At 40.3% G+C, this 17,905-nt stretch overlaps 1 protein-coding gene across 6 annotated transcripts in view; it reads left to right on the top strand.

Moving 5' to 3' along the window:
- Window positions 1-17,905, top strand: part of ANK2 (ankyrin 2) — a 395,080-nt gene that overhangs the window by 30,434 nt on the left and 346,741 nt on the right. Inside the window, exon 1 of one of the 6 annotated variants that reach the window (XM_080373625.1) lies at window positions 10,596-11,073. The exons of 3 other annotated variants lie outside the window; for them this stretch is intronic. The gene's annotated coding sequence lies outside the window, so the exon portion shown is untranslated. Of the gene's footprint in view, window positions 1-10,595; window positions 11,078-11,101; window positions 11,519-17,905 lie in introns of those variants that run through there. 2 more of the 6 variants (XM_080373624.1, XM_080373626.1) reach the window with 2 other exon arrangements.

Genomic DNA, 17,905 nt, shown 5'->3' with positions numbered 1-17,905 from the left:
TTCTAATTCAGCTGGATTTAAAATGGAGTTTCTAAGGTTTGTAAGTACGACCTGAAGAATTAATTTGTAAGTGTGCAGAGTGGCTCATTGTTGCAGAATATGTAGTGTCTTTGTTAAACAGTTCCCGAGAGAAATTATTTTGTAATAATATCTGATCTGAAGCTGGCTACTTAAAACAATGGCTCTGCTGTAGAATATACACTATTGTACAATAAAACCAAATCAATTCTGATTCAAAAGAGCATAATGCTTTTAGTTGAAAGACAAATGAAGGTTTACTCGTCTATTCTTTTGCTTTTATAATAGGTATTTTTAAAGATCTAATAGGAAGCATATGTACCAAAGACTTTATACTTAATAAGGAAATTTCAGTGAACTGTCTAGACTTACTGTTCTAGTGAAGTAGCTAGAGTAGTATGCAATGATGCGTTTATCTGGAAGAAAAAACCTAGAAAATACTCCCTTAAGGTACATTCTAAAGAGACTGTTTTCATATTGTAAGAAGCTGAAAGGATTAAAGCAGGAAAAGCAAAGAATTAAAAGTATTGTGAAATGAAAGACAATAAAAACTTCCTACTAAATCACCTACTAAATGGGTGATTTCTTGAATTTTTGTTTTAAAGTCTTATTATTTATGGTTGTCATAATGACCATAGTTGTCAAAATAATCCAAACCTAAATGTAATTACAAAGATAGATGTCTTTTTCAGAAGTGCACTTTGGTACAGCAGTGAAAATTAAGATCTTCTTATTTAGAGATGACACAAATATGTATTTTTGGCCCCTGTTTGTAGAAAGATGGAATTATGTACAGCAGAACACTTACCATGGTAACATAGGTTATGATAACTGAGCTATTGACAACTTTATGCTTAAGATGCAGTGGAAGCCACGGAATAACTAAAAATGGTGACATTTCTATTGCATTTTTATGTTGACAACTGTATATTTAACTCAAAGCCCATTTAAAGTTTAATTAAAATAGTATTTTTAATGCAATCTAAGTATCAAACTTAGAAGAACATAAATATGCATATAGAAATCAGTAGGCATTTGGCGAAATCTCTCTTCTAACATTTAATTAGTGAAGAGTGGTTTGCACAGGGTGTTTTGTGTTAGTTTGACATACCTTCTGTAGATGGAAAACCTATACAAACCTAACTGGTGATACAATGTACCCCTTGACTGTAATTAAATGGCTCTGTTGAGGATTATGTTCTGCCAAAAGTGAAAGCAGTCTTGCATCTAGATGTATATTACTTACATTAAACTGGTCATTAGATGGAAGACGTTTTTCCCACCTCCGCTGTGCAGCTGTAAAACTGATGTGAAAATTTTACACTGGTGACTAGAACAGTTGGAAAGAAGGAATCGGGAAAGATGGGAATCTTCTCTCCTCTTTTCTAAGCCAAAATGAAATGTTGCGAGTCACAGGTGAGCTTAATTTTTGTCTTGGTTTAGGCAGTTTGAATGTGTTAAGCGTTTTATTTGTATCGCCCACAACAGAGGGTACAACAAACGCTACTTCTTAAAGGGCAGATCAGCATCTATGTCAGTTTGAAAGAAAGTATTTGAAGAAGCATGCTTCAATTTTTTGAGATGAGGTTCATCAGTCATGATTCTCTGCCTGACAAAAACTCATGTCTCGCCTCCTTGAAGATGGAACATTCAGTAATTTTGTTTTACCTGACAGCTGATCAGCTCAGCTGGCATCAAGCTGCTGCTCGGAAGAGAACAGTGAGCTAGATGTCAAAACCAGCCCTGAAATGTGGCTGAGAGCAGGTGTGTCATCTGCTACCCAAATGCAAGCTCCACAGAGTTGTGTGGCTTTAGTTCGCTTAACTTTAAAACTGCAGCAATAAGAGACTAATCAGTGTTCTGAATACAGGGGTAAAAAACTATTCAATACATGCCACCCACCCCGCAGCGCTTGGTGTTGCTACCAGAACCCACTGTTTTGATTGTGTTGCCAGACAAAAATATTATTGAAAACTGGTTACTGGTACAAATGATTTGACAAGACAAATGCTTCGCTTCTGATTCCAAATTGACATTGATTGGGATTACTCATGAGGAATTTGGACACTGGTAGACATGGGAAATGGTTATGTTTACAAAGATGCATGAACTTCAGGAGAAAAGCCATATAAGCCAGCTAGCCAAATATTTGAACAGTGTACACATTTCAGATGTCCTGTGTATAAATGTGCTTCTATATTATAGACTGTCTTCTGTGCTTTGCTCAGTTTTTTACCTGCCCTTGCAAAAGAAGGACTATAGTTAAACAGCTGTGTTGCATGAAGAACTCTCCAGGCACATATATAGGATTACCTTTTGCATGTAGTTGGACAGTCTCTGAAGAGATAATAGGAAAAAACCCACAGTGTTCAGCCACTGATCTGCAGAATTATTACATTTGGCCCTAAGAGATTTTTAATGTGATTTGTTTTGTATTTCCTAAGCCTTTTCATATATTGGGTATCTCTATGGGAAGAGAAGTCTTCATTTACTGTAGCTTTGCCAGAGCTATCAAAAATTGAACCTATTAAACCTGTATGAGAAGACTGCTCAGATAACGAGACCTTGAAATTAGTGGCATGTTCTTTGTTGTTTCTTTTTTCAGTCTTACGAGAGGTTGATTTTACAGCTATCAGAGACTAGATCTTGATTTTGTATCTCTCTGCAAAACCTTGTCAGTAGTCTTCTGTTCTCTCATGCAGATAAAAATTACTGTAGCTGAGGTAAGAATATAGCTTTTGCTTTCAAACATCTACATCTTGGCTGTGCCACTTCCGAGCATGTCAGTTTGTATCCTTTTCGCCTCTGGGTGTATTATCAACCATTTGCAGGTACGGTTGTATTGGAAACATGGTTGACTTTCATGTGCCACTTGTGAGATGAAAGCATGGGATTAAAAAAATTGAGTTTTTAATCCTTGTATTGTATGCATGTAAGTAACTGCAATAGAGGAGTAGTTTTAAACTAGTAATTTAGAATTTTATAATAAAACTAAGGGAAAACATAAATATGTAGCTTCCAAAAGGTTGGTAGCATCGTTTTCATGCTAGTTGCCCTGCTGGACCATTGCTATTCTATAGCCTTTGTGTATTGTTAGACATAACTGTGCAATGTGCTATATTGCTTGATGATTACAAAACCTGAATGTTCAAACATTTAAAGTAAAACAAAATTAGGCAGTGATTGAGAATTTTGGCGGTAACTCCCAAACAAGATTATTTTGGATGACTGATTTCCCCCACAGAGGAAGAAACAAACAAAATGCTTGACTGAGTGGGTCCTAAAACCAAACCTGATTGTGTCAGCTATTCAGCTTCATGTTTTGAATAACTGTGGTTGTCTATTTATTCTATTTACCACATATGTTAGGACAGTGTTAGTGGTTGTTATGTAAATGTATCCAGAGGGTAAACTTTTATTTAACTGCAGATACTTCCAGTAATAGTCTTGTTTTCTTGGAAGTGCCTGTCTGGCTGTTTTTTATAGGCTGGCTCTTAAATGGCTTATCAGATAAATCAAAACAATTTTTGAAAAATGTACTTGAACTGTAGGCCATGCCTCCATACATCCTTTCCCTCTTTCAGTTAGAATATAAGCAGAGAATCTGATCAAAGCACATTCATCTTGAAATATTTGATATTATGAAGGATTAAATAGAAAACTTCTGAAAGGGAATTATCAACTAGTAAGAACTGCTGGGAGAGCAGAGCATATTGTAACTCTTGACCTTAGTCTAAAGGGAATCTATGGGAACAAGAGTCTCTTGATGCACTTACTGTGGGAAACAGTTTACTTGGAGTTTTCTCTTTATTAGACACCTAAGAATTCATTTCAGACAATGTTTTTTCCCTGTATGGATTCTCTTTAGACTAGAGAGATGAACTCATGTTGCAACTTGAATGTAATTCAAATAATTCAGGCAGCTCCTAAAGCAATTCCGGTGGCTGCAGAACTGTATTTCTTCCTCTCATTTCCTTTTAATGCTTTAGCAGTGTGGGCTGTGAGGTGCTTTCTGTTGGGGCACAGCCTTATGAGTCATGCCAGGCCAAGATGCTGATGTATTCAGACAGCCTGGTTTCTCAAAATGGTTGCTCCTTCCAACTGATATTAAAACAAACCTGACTTTTGTTTGCATCAGCATAGGAAGCCCAAATTGAAGGATTAGGGATTTAGAAGATGTCATCACGCTTATGATTTGCAGAAGGAATCAACTCCTATTTGGAAAGTAGCACCTTTTGCCATGTTGGTATTGTGGTCAGGCAGGTGACTGTTTTGATGTGCCTGTAAAAGCATCCAAGCTCTCCCACAGTCTTATCTCTTTCTGGCATTGCCAGAGGACAGGGAATTTGCAATGTAAAAAACATCTGATTATCTCCAAAATGAGACTTCTGATGGGGCAGCCTGTTAACTTCTTCACCAATGTAAGATAGAAATCTAGGACTTGAGGTGCTTTGAGAACCAATTTGGTGGTATTTGCAGATCTTATACAAGTCCAAATCCTATGAAATTCTTGTTTAAAATAAAAAGTAACGGGTAATTTTTTTTCTGGTTTCTTTTTGTACAACCATGTGTTTTAAGATGTTACTTAAAAGCATTGATGAAGGCTTACTCTGTAAAGAGGGAGCCATCTGTAAAAACTGTATTTAACTTGGAGCTGTAGCAAAAGCAAGAGAGGATAACCTTTACATAGGGGAGCTGGGGAAGTTTTGTTTTTAAAGGAATTGAAAGAAACACGAGGGGAGAGAGAGAAGAGGAAACCAAAACTGATAGAGAGTGGGAAAGAATCAGAGGAAAGACAATGGAACGCATAAAAGAAATTGAAAGTTTTCTGCTTTCATTTCCAGTTTTGTTAATGATTTACAAATTAGGGCCCAAAATACCTTTCCCATATGTGAAAACACAAACATTTAAAATATGCTGGTCTTTAATAAAATAACTGTCTGGAGCTGATACTTCCCTAATGAACAAATATATGAGAATCAGTGGCTGATTTTATTTGCAAAAAGATTTCCTTGAATGATTTTTCTTTGATGGAGAGCAAATGAAATTGTGTTTCAATGGGTGTGCTCTCATTCAGTCTTTAAAATCTGTACTCTTAATGCATACTGTAGCATGAACCTTGCAAATTTTGGAAAAAAAAGCATAAGTGTTAATTTAGTGGGAAATCTTTATCTTAAGCCCGTCCTACTATACCTCCAAATGACAAACAGAGATGGCTCAGGAGAAAGTCAGATTTGTGAGGAGGTTAGGAATTGCTAGCCCTTGTTTATTTCCTTAATGTAAATAGCACGTGTTTTCAATCTTTGCTGTGGCTTAATATAGACTTTCTGGCTGGGAATACAGGAGTAAAATAAATCAGATGTGTGAAATGTTTACTGATACAGAAAGCATTTTCCCAGGGATGTGCAAAGCTGACTCTGTTCGACTGCTTGCCTTTCCTGCCAGGTTCCTACATTGATGAGCTTTGAACACATCCATATCTTTAGCGACAGAGTTTTACCTTTGAGTTTGTGTAAATCTTCACTCTTGGTGATGTGCTTGGTGTGCCTTTAAGAGACACATGAGAGAGTTTGCTCCTACAGTGCACTGTGTGCATTCTCACTGCTTCATTTCAAGTCTCTCGAACAATTAAGAGCCCAACAGTAAGTGCAGTGGAGAGGGGAAAATCCGAGATTTATTGTGGAGTCTGAGTTTCTGTTTTCCCAAAACAGGAGCTTTCTTTTAGTGGTATTCAGCAAGTTCCCTTTCTCACAGGAACTGTGCCAGAAGATGGCATTGCTGTACGCAGAGCACTCATCTCCATTGCAACAAGTCATTAAGAGGAGTGGAAAAACTGCAGCTTCAAAGTCCATTAGATTGAGTCAGGCTGACAGGAAACAAATTTGCCTTCATATCACACGTCAAGGATGGTTCCATTAAAATATATAATGTGCTGAGGAGATTGTTGTTTTTTTTTTAAATTGTTGCTGTTTAACGAGAAACTTGTGTTTAAAAGTACAGATTAATCTGTAGGCTGAGGGGGTGTATCTCAATACTGAGAACTTTTTTTTTTTTCCCAAATGGAAACAGAAGATGCTGTAAGATTCTCCCTGTTCCGCTCACACCACCTCCTGCCAGCATCTTACTCTTTGGCTTCAAGATCTGCGCTTTTTTCTCAAAACGCTTTTTCCCAGCCATCCCTCAGATGCAGTGGAAAAGGTATTGTAAATCAATTCTGGTGGTTTGGTTTTGCTGTGGTCTCTATGCAAGGGCAAGTAGCACTTGGCACACTTCAAAGGTGTCTGCAGTGAGTTTAATCCCAAAAGAGTAAGCTGCCCTTTGGTGTAGGTGAAAGCCTGAGGAAAGCCTGCTCAATCGGCAGAAATGTGGTTTTCTCCTACTTTGTACTTTATACAAAGTTCTGTTCTCTCAGGGAGAGCACGAATGCTGATTTCCAGTCTGTAGGATGAATTGATATGATAACATGTGATAGCTTTTATTGGAAAAAAATTGGAATAAAAGTTTTGCTGGGTGTATCATAGAGTAGATCCAGTCTGTGTGGATCTGTGCATGTGTAAGGATTACAGTGTAGTCATCTCTGGGCATGTTGATGGAAGCTACCTGCTGTGTTCTGGCTCTCCAGGGAATTGTTAGGTTTGTTTGAAAGCTGCTTGTTCCTGTCGTGAGGTTTGGAAAATCTTTAGGTTGGCTCATGCCGGTGGCTGAACTGTAGGATCCACCTCCTTCAATTATGTCCCAAACACTAAACAGAGATGCACAGAAATTTAATTAGGAAGACATGATGCTAGAAAATTAACAAATACCAGAGCACTTCCTTTTGCCTACACTGTAAATGAAGCTAGATTCCCTTACCAGTAAGACTTTGAGGGGGATGAAAGGGAAGGCAAACAACAGTGAAGAGGAATGGAGAAGAGTGTAGAACAATTATTTGAAGTTACCTTTCAATCAGAAAGAGAGTACCTAGCATCTTTCACTTGTTAATCTGGCCATAATATGTTTCCTGATCCTTCTGCCTTCAAAACCACCAGGTTTTGGAAAGAAGTAGTCAAGGACAAAAGTGCCATGCTTTTTCTTTGCTTTTCTGATGAAAAACACCATCACCTGATGAAACTGACTCCATGGGATTTGTTCTGGGGTTGGTAATGGATAGGTAAGGTGGGGACAGAATTGGCACCTGGAAACAGATAATGCTTGTGGTGGTGTTTTTTGAGTGGGCTAGGACCCAAATGGGTGGGTAGATGTCATCTTGATCTTTCTACAGGTGGACACTCCCCTGGGAAGAATAGGGATCTGCTTCTCATAGAAAATTTCTCTTTGATCCTTTTAGCAGCAGTTCCTTTTGAGAGGGATCTCCAGGCTTGCTGTTGCTGTTATCTTCAAGAAGTAACTTTTTCATGAAGAATGGAACTTAAAAAAAAAAATCCCAAACTAACAAACTTGCCTGTGAAATACCCAAGGCTCTGATCTACAGTAATGCAAAGCTGTTATGTAGACCTGGGCTAATGTACATTTGGCAAGTGCTTCTCTCAGTCTGTGGCTTGCTGTGCCAGGAAAGTGAAAATTGTCCCTCGTTCAGTGGTTTAGGAGATAGCACATGAAGGGCTTTTGTTGGAGTTGGCGTTTGTTAGCTTATTTCTGAAGGGAATAGTGCTGGAGAGAAATATTTTGCTTTGCTTTAGTAGTGTGTTACTATGCAGAAGAGAACTCTTATGGTGAAACCCTCTAAGCATTCTCTAGTAGGAGAAAACTACTCATTCTGCAGGTTGGTTTGGCCACTTCTTTCTGTTAGATATGTTGTAAGGAAGACTAACTTGATGGAAAGAACACTCTAACTTCAGGGGGTATCGGTGTCCTCCTTGAAGTGTGTTTTTGGGTAGTAACCTGTTGGTTTAGTTTTTTGGGTTGTGGTTTTTTGGTTTTTTTGGTTTTTTAAATTATTTTGTTACTGAGCCAAGTCACAAGTTATCAGCCTCAAAAGCACAGCCTGTGGCTTGAGCTCAATGGCATATTCCGTTCTGCCCCTGGCAAGGCCTCGGTAACTGAGGGAGACTGGACTGCTCAAATGTCCGAAAATGAAGTGTGGAAGAACAGCTTTAACTAGTGAAGTGGCTTGTTCCCCCCTGCCAAGAGGAAAGAGTCTCTTACTTTAGCTGCTTTGACACCCAACAGTCCACTAAGCAGCACTGAAACATTGTTGCTTTCTCCATCCTTTTCAGAGTCCCAATGTATGTGTAGATAGAGGTATTTACTTAAAAAAAAAACCCAAAACCTATACGGCTATGCTGGGCCTGCTCCAGCATTTCTTATACGCTTGGGATTTGCTCCTGTTTAATTCCGGAAGGGGTTAGATTTGAAAGGGGTGCAGCATTATGCTGAACTCTTTATGTACTCAGAGCTAAAAGCATTATCGATTTCATTTGCTATGAATGAAACAACTTAGATGTATCTGGAAAATGAGAGAAGGAGGAATAGGGAAAAACAAATGAATGTTTCATGCCGCATATTTTGATGCAGCAATTTCCTAGCTTTCTTTATTCCTGGCTTCCTTTTTGTTAGACTTGGTGCATGTTTTGTGCTGCAGGATTCAAAAATACCCTGTCTCGTCAGGCTGCACAAAGAATACTGCCACTTGCGTTGGTCTCAGAATGAAGTTGTAGGTCACTTTAGTCATTTTATGTCAGTGGTGTGGAAGCACAAGACAATTAATTTAGAGGAGGGGGAAGTATGGAAAAGGATATGGTAAAATAAAGGACAAAATATTGCAACATAACTATCTTAAATTAATTTACAGCTTTAATGGGAGGAATGTTGAGAACTGTTAAAGCTTCCTCAGAATTAGTTCCAGATAGCACTGACCAGCGCTAATGCATACAGCGTCGCAGAACAAGTTTCTTTCTATTTTTGCATTTCTTCATACTTCCTGTTCTCTTTAACCCTTGCTCCAATCTTCTGATTTTAATAGCACATAAAAGTATATCTTCTGTTACTTTTTGATGTGTGGGTTAATATTTTCTTACTAACGTTATCAGACCTTATGGGCTGAAACTGTTCAGTCTTCAAGATCCATGCTTGCACAGGAAGATTTTGTGTGCTTGATACAGAGCTTTTTCTCGTAGAAAACTACACAGCTAAGGGAAAATGCCTAGTACCCTTCACTGATAGATCCTATTACTGCACTGAGGAAGCTGTAAAATTGAAGAGCACCAAACTATGTCTGTTCTCTGCTGAAGTGATGGTATGTTAGAAGAAGAATGAGAGGTGCTACCTGTTGCCTTTGAACTTTATTGTAAATGATGGTATTTTCTGAAACCCCTTTAGAAAATAAGTCCTAACATTGCTGACCTTCCTTCTAACATTGTATTTCCCTCTGTTTGGCAGTGACCAATACCTCACTGACCTGCTCTCCTCTTCACTGCAGCAGTGTGCTCGAAAAGCACAAAAGATGCTCTTGCATCTGGGCTTGTCATATGAAGGATTGCTAGAGTAGCATATTTGTCTGGAAAACCCTGTTAATTGCTGTATGTGTGATTATGAGAATGTGGTCCTCCATTAAAATGGCAGGAAACTCAGCCATTTTCTTAACTGAGACCAGGTTAGGTCTTGAACTGAAATTGACCTAAATCCTTGTGATTAAATTAGCTTCTGCTTTCTGTGTTAAACTTGTTCCTTAAAGCTCTTAAAGTTCATTGGGGGAAAAAACCCCCAAAGTAATAGACAGAATGGCATGGCGGGGGAAAAAATAAAAAGCCAAGTTAATGAGACGTTTGTATCAAGGGACCTTTTTGATACTTTATAAGACTTAGCTCCCTTTTAATCTTGTGATAGTTACCTCTTGAGAAACCAGGCAACCTCCCTGTATAGTCTTATCCAAGTACCACGGTGTTTGATGCCCTTCACAGTCAGTGCGGCTGAAGACTGCTCTTCAGACCATTTGAACTACCATGTCGAGAAACAGGGTGTGGAGCTGTTGAAGCAGGGCTCTTTGTATCGGGTTGTGTTTCACTGCTGGGGGTGACACACCATCTCCTTTCTGTCAGTCCTGTCCCATGACGTGCCTGCCTTTCTGTCCCTAGTTCTCCCAGCCTTTCCTTTCCCAGAGTTTTGCCTTTGGATCTACTTGAGGTGCTGGCTTAGGCTTACTTTCTTACTCTAGCTTTACACCTCAAGCATCGTTAATTTAGCAGAGCTCTAGCCACAGAAATGTGTTATAATGCAGCAGTAAAGCAAAGGTAGATGTCTTTTCAAACCAAACTAGCATCGTTTGTCGGCCAGCCTCCTCGCTGGCTCAGCAAAACTGTTGTGAAACAGCTGCTTTTCTCTCTCAGTTTCCGTCTTCTTTGTGCCCCCTCCCAGCTCTGGCACTGTTGCCGTTGGTGCCTTTTTGTAACTCGCCAGCGCTGTTTCAAATGACGTTTTCTGAAGTCAGGGTCGTACCCCCTTACCCGCTGATGGGGGGAGGAGGGGAGCGGGGGAGAAGGAAGCAGCTGTGCCTCTCTGTGGTGTCTATTATAGCCTGTTGGACGCTGCTTTTTCCGCATCGGCGTGGTTCCCCTCCCCTCCCCCCGGTAAGAGCTTGCACCCCAAGAGCCGCGCTCGGCAAACGGCGGCAGGAGCCCGCAGGAACGGGGCCGCCAGCCGGGGCCGGCACGTCGGGGAGCCCCACGCGTGTTCGTCTGTCCGGGGGCAGCAGCTCTGCCCCAGCGCCCCGCTGCGGGCGCGCTGTACAGCGGGGGGCCGTGGCCGCGGCGCGGGCAGGGAGCCTCCTCCCACGGGAGCCCGGCAGCGCCCCGCGGCTGGCAGCCAGCGCCCGGCCGTCCCCACCGCCCTGCGGCTGGCCGCGGGCTCCCTGCGTGCGCCTGCTTCAGATTTGGCGTGAGGTGGCTTTGACATGCCGGGAGAGGGAGGGAAGAGGGAGGGCTTCCCTGCTCGGCACTGTCACTCGCAGGGACCAGCGGGAGGCGGGCTGGCTGCGCCCGCGGCTTGCGGCAGCCGAGGATCGCCGCTTGCTGTGCAGGGACGCTTCTGAAATGCGGCGCTGAGCAAGGAAATACACCCGTGCGTAAGTTATCGGGGTCCCTTTCTGTCTAGGACCGTCGTAAGGGTATTTTGTTGGCTGTGGCTTGGGTGATGTGATGACTATATTTTTTTTTTTCTTCCCGTTGGTGTTCGCCGATGGCAACCCCAGAACTTGTGCTGTGTAAGAAACTATTGAAATAAATAGCAGAGAGGGATAATCGGTATTCTCCCCCCCCCCCCCCCCCCCCCCCCCCCCCCCGTAGAAGCAGGAAGTCTCCCTTCTGGCCAAGTAATGTGTCAGGCAGCCGGGGCAGCGGCTAGTGAGCCTCCGTTTGAATCTCTAGAAGAGGAGAGATTTTTCTGTGACATCCCGGAGCAGTGAGGAGGTGGTAGGCGTAGGTGCTCTTGCTGCGTCTTTGGAAGAACTGCATGGAAGGGGGGCTTGCCTCAGCCGTGCCAAACTCTGCGTCTCTGCAGTCCCTGGGTAAGAATAATCATCGTGCTGATTGGGAAGATGCAGAGTGAGATCTGTCAATAATTCCTGTATCCTCTGTAAAGAGTTGTCCAGAAGAATTTTCCCCTTAGTGTGATGGGAGGGGGGTGCTAGAGGAGATTGTCAGGGTTTCTGATTCTTCTGCTCATTTAAACGAGGGCTCAAGGGAAGCAAAATGTCCTCAGTTCCTGCGGTTTTCTTCCCTTCCTTTCTTTCTCCTCGAGGAGCCTGAATAATAGACAAACATATTAAGCTTCCTATTTAATTTCCGTCATAATGTGATCAAGCAACACTAGTTAGTGTTTCTGATGTTAAACAGCTGAACGTAGAGGCTATTCATGTGAGGTGCTTTACCAAACGGTTTACAGGCTTTGGGCTTCATTGGCAGCAGTTTACAGATTCTGACTGTGCAGAAGCTGAGGATGGAGCATGGAATAATTATGGCCCTTGGGCGTGTCAGTTGTTGGAAATACAGATTGTTTTAACTTTTGCTTCTAGCTTCCTATCTTTTTGTATTGGTTGGGGAATTACTGGTGATGTAAATTCATCTTCCCTAATTTAGTCTCAGTTATTTTACTGTGTTTTTACTTGTGGTAGAGTGTTGAAGAGGAAAAACACATTCTAAGAACATGCTTGAACTATTGAGTGACTTTATACGGGATTGTGCCTGTGAAATACTCCTGTTGCTGTTTCTTTCTCTCGTTTTTCTGCAAATGGACTTGATCTTTGTGGAGATGTTGCTGGAAGCAAAGTAGCATGTATTAGCTGCTGGAAAATATGTCCATGAGTCTATGTTCCACATGTGCTACCCAAAAAGTGGAGTTTTTTGAGCAAAAGGCAGAAGAGTTGGCTAGTACAGAAAAGCAAGAAAACACATTTTAATAGCTCTTTTGCCATTCTGTGTTCTATGCTACTTTGTTTTTGCATCGTATGTAATTCTTATTTCCACATCTATGTGCTGTCAGAAGGGCAGAGCCATGCAAGGGTTGGCACCGAATGGTAATTATTGCTTGAGTTTAAAGGATAAGCCAGTACTAGTCAGGCCAGCACTGGTATTCTAGGGCTTGATCTGAAGGCCGCAACAATTGATAAAAACCACTCCATTGACCTGGATAGATTATTATTTTTTTTTTTCCATTGGCTCCCTAGCTGCCCATCTGGGTAATTAGTGACTAGATTCCAGCAGGTTGTCTTGGTAACAATGCCTGGACTTGTTTCTAAGCATTTTAAAATAATGATGATGATAATAAAATCATACCTTACCTTTTCCTTATTTCACTACAAACCAGTAAAAGCAAAGTGTGGTTTTATTGTATATCTTGCTTATGGTTTTGTCAGAGTACTTTGTTGCCTTGCAGCAATCTGTTTGCCTTAGCAAGCTGTGGGTAATTCAGTGGTCCAGATACAATCCTTGACTTGTCTTTTCAGCCTGTGCATTAAGCTATACTGATATGGTCAATAAATTATTGCTTCCAGTGCTGCTTGGGTGTTCTGAGTGTAATTAGACCTCTTCTAGGCCTGCTATATTTGTAACTCTAAAGAAATAAGAAAAGTCTCTTGTTACTGAATGATGTCCTCTCCCACCGAGTGATTTACTCTAATACCTGTATGGCTGTGTGGACTCTGTAATGGGTTCAAACAGCTGAAAGAGCAGAATTTTCAGTGATTTTTTTCCTGTCTTGCTCTCCGGCAACTAAAATCAAGGGTGGCTTTGCTGTAATCTGCAGTCATGTGGATGCAAGACTGGAGACACGTTAATCCATTTCAGAAGCAGTAGGTGTGGGCTCAGTTTCTAATGCTTTCTGAATCACTTTTTTGGTGAAGGTTGTGAATGTAAATCATGACAAGTCCATGACTGGGAAAGAAAAAGGTGACTGTCAGACCATAACACTTTACTAGATAAAGTTTAAATTTTGTATTAGTGGGTAGCTTTAGTCTCATGCTGTAAACTGTTCTGTAAACTCTGTACTTGGTTCTCTTTAATTGGTATCACTTAGGCATAGAGTATAAGCAGATATCTCATATAGTAAACAAAGCAGCAGATTTAAGTTAATGCTAATGTGTTTGCAGTCTGAGCCAAAAGCTTTTCAGGGTTATTATAACATGCTGGGCATACAGCCCATCTATCTAAGTGTCTGAAGGAGACAAAAGTTATGGATTGGCTCATTGTACAAACCAGCTCATCTGAAAGTCAGATTCTGCTATTTGTTGCCATCAGTAATTTAGTTGTATTAAGTACAGCTGAGGACGGATGGCAGTGTGGCCTGAATATTGAGATGGGATTTCTGAGATCCCAGGAGCCATTCCTTGTATCACCATAGATTTCCTGTGTGACCCGGGGCAAGTCATTAAATGTTTCAGTAAACTGGGGTTGAGGATACTTCCTTTTTTTTCATGGGGCGCTGTGAAGATTAATGTGTTACAACCATTTCTAAGAGGACCATATAAATGCAGTATCAAACGAAACATTTGGAGAATGTGTGCTCTATACATGACTAGAGAATACATGCTTTGTAAACCTACCCTACAAATATGCTTCATACTACGCTATGCTTACAAGTAAGCATGTGCAGCTAAAGGGACTATGTTTTAAATTTGGCAGTAAACCCTGACTATTCATTTGGGGCAACTACGAGAAAAGCCTTTGTTCATCATCAATTATGAACCAGTATTTGTTAATGTTAACATGTCAAATAACAAAAAAACCTGAATTTTGTTGTGTCTTACCAATGACAAGATAATGCAGACTGTGTGAAGGACTTAACTATGTAATTCCTATGTGTTGGGGACAATGGCATGCAAACTTCTCCTGTGACTGCTGCTATTGTAACCTGAAATTATTTAGGCATTTAAGTTTTGGAAGGTTTAACTCCTGAACATAGTTCAGTCCCATTCATTGGAACTGCTTGACCAAGTGGAAGAAATTGGTTATCTTGGACTATATGAACTCTCATATTCAAATTAATACATATATACAAAGTTCCATTTTAAGCTTCATCATCTCAGCCCACCCTTAGGAGAATAAACTGATAAGGTAGTGTAAATAGGTGGGACATCTGTCTGCTTGGAAGCAAAATATTTATGTTTCGATAGAACAACCTTATCAAGGTTGGTTAATTAAACAGAACAGAAAGTTCTTAAACTCCATGCAGCAGCTTTAATTATAAGTTAGGCCTCCTAAATGGGTCATGATGCACAGCAATTAGGCATAGACTATTTAAGATACTTTCTTCTTATTATCTTGTATCTAACATCTTATTGTAAATGGTGTTATTTTTATGATCATAGAAAACCCATACCAGTCATGTAGACGTGGTTCTGTTGTGTGGTGGTGGTAGTTTGTTTTGGTTTTTTGTTTGTTTGTTAAATCCGTTGCTTTTCAGCATGTATTCCCACTATAGTCACAAAGCTCAGCAATGTTGGCTGCAGAGGGAAACCTCACACTTGGAGTGTTAATGTGTGCTGGGCATTTTGAGCAGGAGGTGGGAAGGATGTGGTTCTGTCTGTGTGACTGTCACGCTCTTGAAGCATGATTGCAGCTCAGGGAGTTCAGCAGCTTGTGCAGTACCCAGCCTCCCTCGGTGGTGCTGGCTTTTTGGTGTCTTCCCCTCCTGACAGGTGTAAACTATCTTCTTTCAGCAGAGTCTGCTATCATCATCATCATCATCTGGAATGGGTTTGTTTTTTTGATATGTTCAATTTGAAAGAATATCAGTAATTTGTACATTTGGATCTTGATGTTTTTACTTGGCTAGCTATGCCATTTTAGCTTTTCAACAGAACACCTGTTCCACTTCCAGAGACAACTTTGCCTTCCCACCTCCCACAACACGTCTTCTCCCTCCCATCTTCAAACTGAGACTTGTCACTTAACTGCCTGTGCTATTTTATTGACCTTCCTTTGGGGCCATAGGTTTAATTTCAGAGCCATTTATGTAATTTGTTTTGCTTTAGGTTGCAGAAGTCTTTTCTTATTAAACTAGTGGCCTGAAAATGCTTTCCATGTCGTTTCTAAAACTTGAACTTGCTTTGGAACGTCTTCACTCATTCCCATTATTTTTATTTTTTCATGACAAAAGCTTTCACTTTACACTTTTCCCAGCTTTGCAATGTGGTTTGGAGAACAGAAGCAAATAAGTTTTAAAAATATGTATTTGTATATATTTTATATATATATAAATACATACACATATGTAAATATATATATACGTGTACATATGTATGTAAACTAGAAAATTTGACTCACTGTCCTTTAGCTCATTGAAAATTAATTTTAGAAAATTAGGGACAGAGAACTTAACACATCTCATTAAAAAAAGGCACTGAATTTTGAGCACTTTCTATAAAATTCAGAAGTCTTGAAAACCTTGTTTATCAAGATGACTACTTTGAATCTAAAGCCATTTTTCGTATGTTAAGAAAAACACAAGATGATGATCCCTTAGGTTTATTTCTTCTATGGTACGCTAATTCAACACACTGTTAAAAATAGTTGAGCTCTATTGTGATTTTTATTTTGTGGGTGAGCACAGGTTTGAGGCTGCAGTAGTAATATAGTCCTACTCAAGTTCTTGAGATTCATTGATGGCAGTATATATTTTTTAACTGCGTAAGAAACATCTCCACTATGTGTTTTCCCATCTGCTATTTGAAGTTCTAGAGAGACAACCTAACCTAGTGCTATTTCTTCTTGCTTTTCCTGTGAAAAGGCATAAGGCAAGGGTGAGATCTCATCATGTGCAGATTACTTCAATCAGTTATGGTTTACAATTATAAATCTACCTAGAGGGAAGCTACAAAATTAGCTGCAAAGGATTTTTATATATTGTGCCTTACACAGCAAATACAGTTTTCAGGATGCTTTTGATACTAAAAAGGAAGCACCTATTTATAAGAGCTCCTGTTTCTATTTATTTCTTGAACAGAAAGTTGATGATGACTAGAGATAAGCATTTATCAATTTTTAAAAAGATGAATTGATTTGAGAGTTGGTTTGTAAGCAGAGAAATCAATGTTATGATTTGAGCTGAAGTAAACATGGCATTATGGGCTCTTTTCATTTCTCAGTCTTTTTAAATAGTGACAATGACTTAAAATCTTAACTGCCTGCAGTTAGAGAGGGCTCCTATTTATATGTCTGTGCTCTGACCTGCAGAACAGCTGGGCTGATTCCATACCACAGTTTGCTTTGTGGTTCTGATCTGATGATCATAAAGACAAAAAGGTACAACCAGTTCTGCAGTATGGAGCTTATGCTCCGCAGCCAGCTGCTGCCTCTTGTGTACCTGTTTCGGGAAGCCTAGCCACCGCTGGTTCTACATGCTTCCTAGCTGTCACCTCTGGGAGTGATGTGTGCTGGATCAAACTGCCCAACACTGTGCTGCAGGGACTGGTGTAGGCTGCATGCCTGGAAAGGAAGATGTCAGTTAGGATGCCTTCCAGGACGTTTTTCAGCTTTTATAGATGTGCTGCTTTGGTTCAGAGAGACAGCAGAAATCTTTATAAATACAATTAAATCCATTAATCAAAGTGCTTCTTGCATTGGCGAGACTTGTTTCAGTAAGTTATCTTCACTGGCTCCCTCCTTTGCTCTTTTCTTGCCCTGAGTGCTCACTGCTCCCAGGCATTTGCATGCTTGTCGCTTCCTACAGTTGACACATTAGGTCCTTTATGATACGTTGTTTAGGAAGATAAAGCATTTCAGCTCTCTCTTTTGTTCAGTAAAATGGATTTTGAACGATTGATTGAGAGGCAATAGATGGAGTGCATACACTGCTGAAACAAAATTATCCTGTACTATGGAAGAAATTATTGGTTTAATTTTGAAAAATGTTTTTTTTCCAGGAGGTAAGCAGTGTTCAGCTGTTAGCGTTCCATAATAATATGGGGAAATGGTGTACAAGCACTTAAAAAGGTTTCTATTTCTAGTCTTTGAAATGACTCCCTGATTGTATAGAGCTGCAGCTACTGCCATTCCTATGGCACAGTATACGCCACTGCAGGAGATGTTTCCATTTGCCCCAAAGGGATACGAAAATATCCCGTGTTTTCTACTGAGATTTCTATACAGCTCTGTACCTTGAGGGAGCATAAAGAGTGATCTCTTAAATTACCCCCAAGCCTCCCTGCTGTCAGTCCAGCACAAAGCACTACGCGAGCTTGGGATGCCGGGGGCTGAGGGGTGTCCAGTGGTGAAGTGTGTGCAATACAAGAATGACTTTCAAGATCTTCCTCCTGTCTCTTACCTCTTTTTGTCTTTCCAAGAGAATGGTTGTTAAGCAGCAAATAAAAATGGGTTTGGATATATTTAATTTTTCCAACAATCTACTGTTTATGTGGTGTGGAGTTTTTTCTGTTTGGTTTTCAGAACTTGAAGCA

The sequence above is a fragment of the Falco punctatus genome (assembly GCF_963210335.1).
Source record: "Falco punctatus genome assembly, chromosome: 1".
Taxonomy (NCBI): Eukaryota; Metazoa; Chordata; class Aves; order Falconiformes; family Falconidae; genus Falco; species Falco punctatus.
Note: the sequence above shows the minus strand (reverse complement) of the source record. Positions and strands in the feature narration are given on the sequence as shown.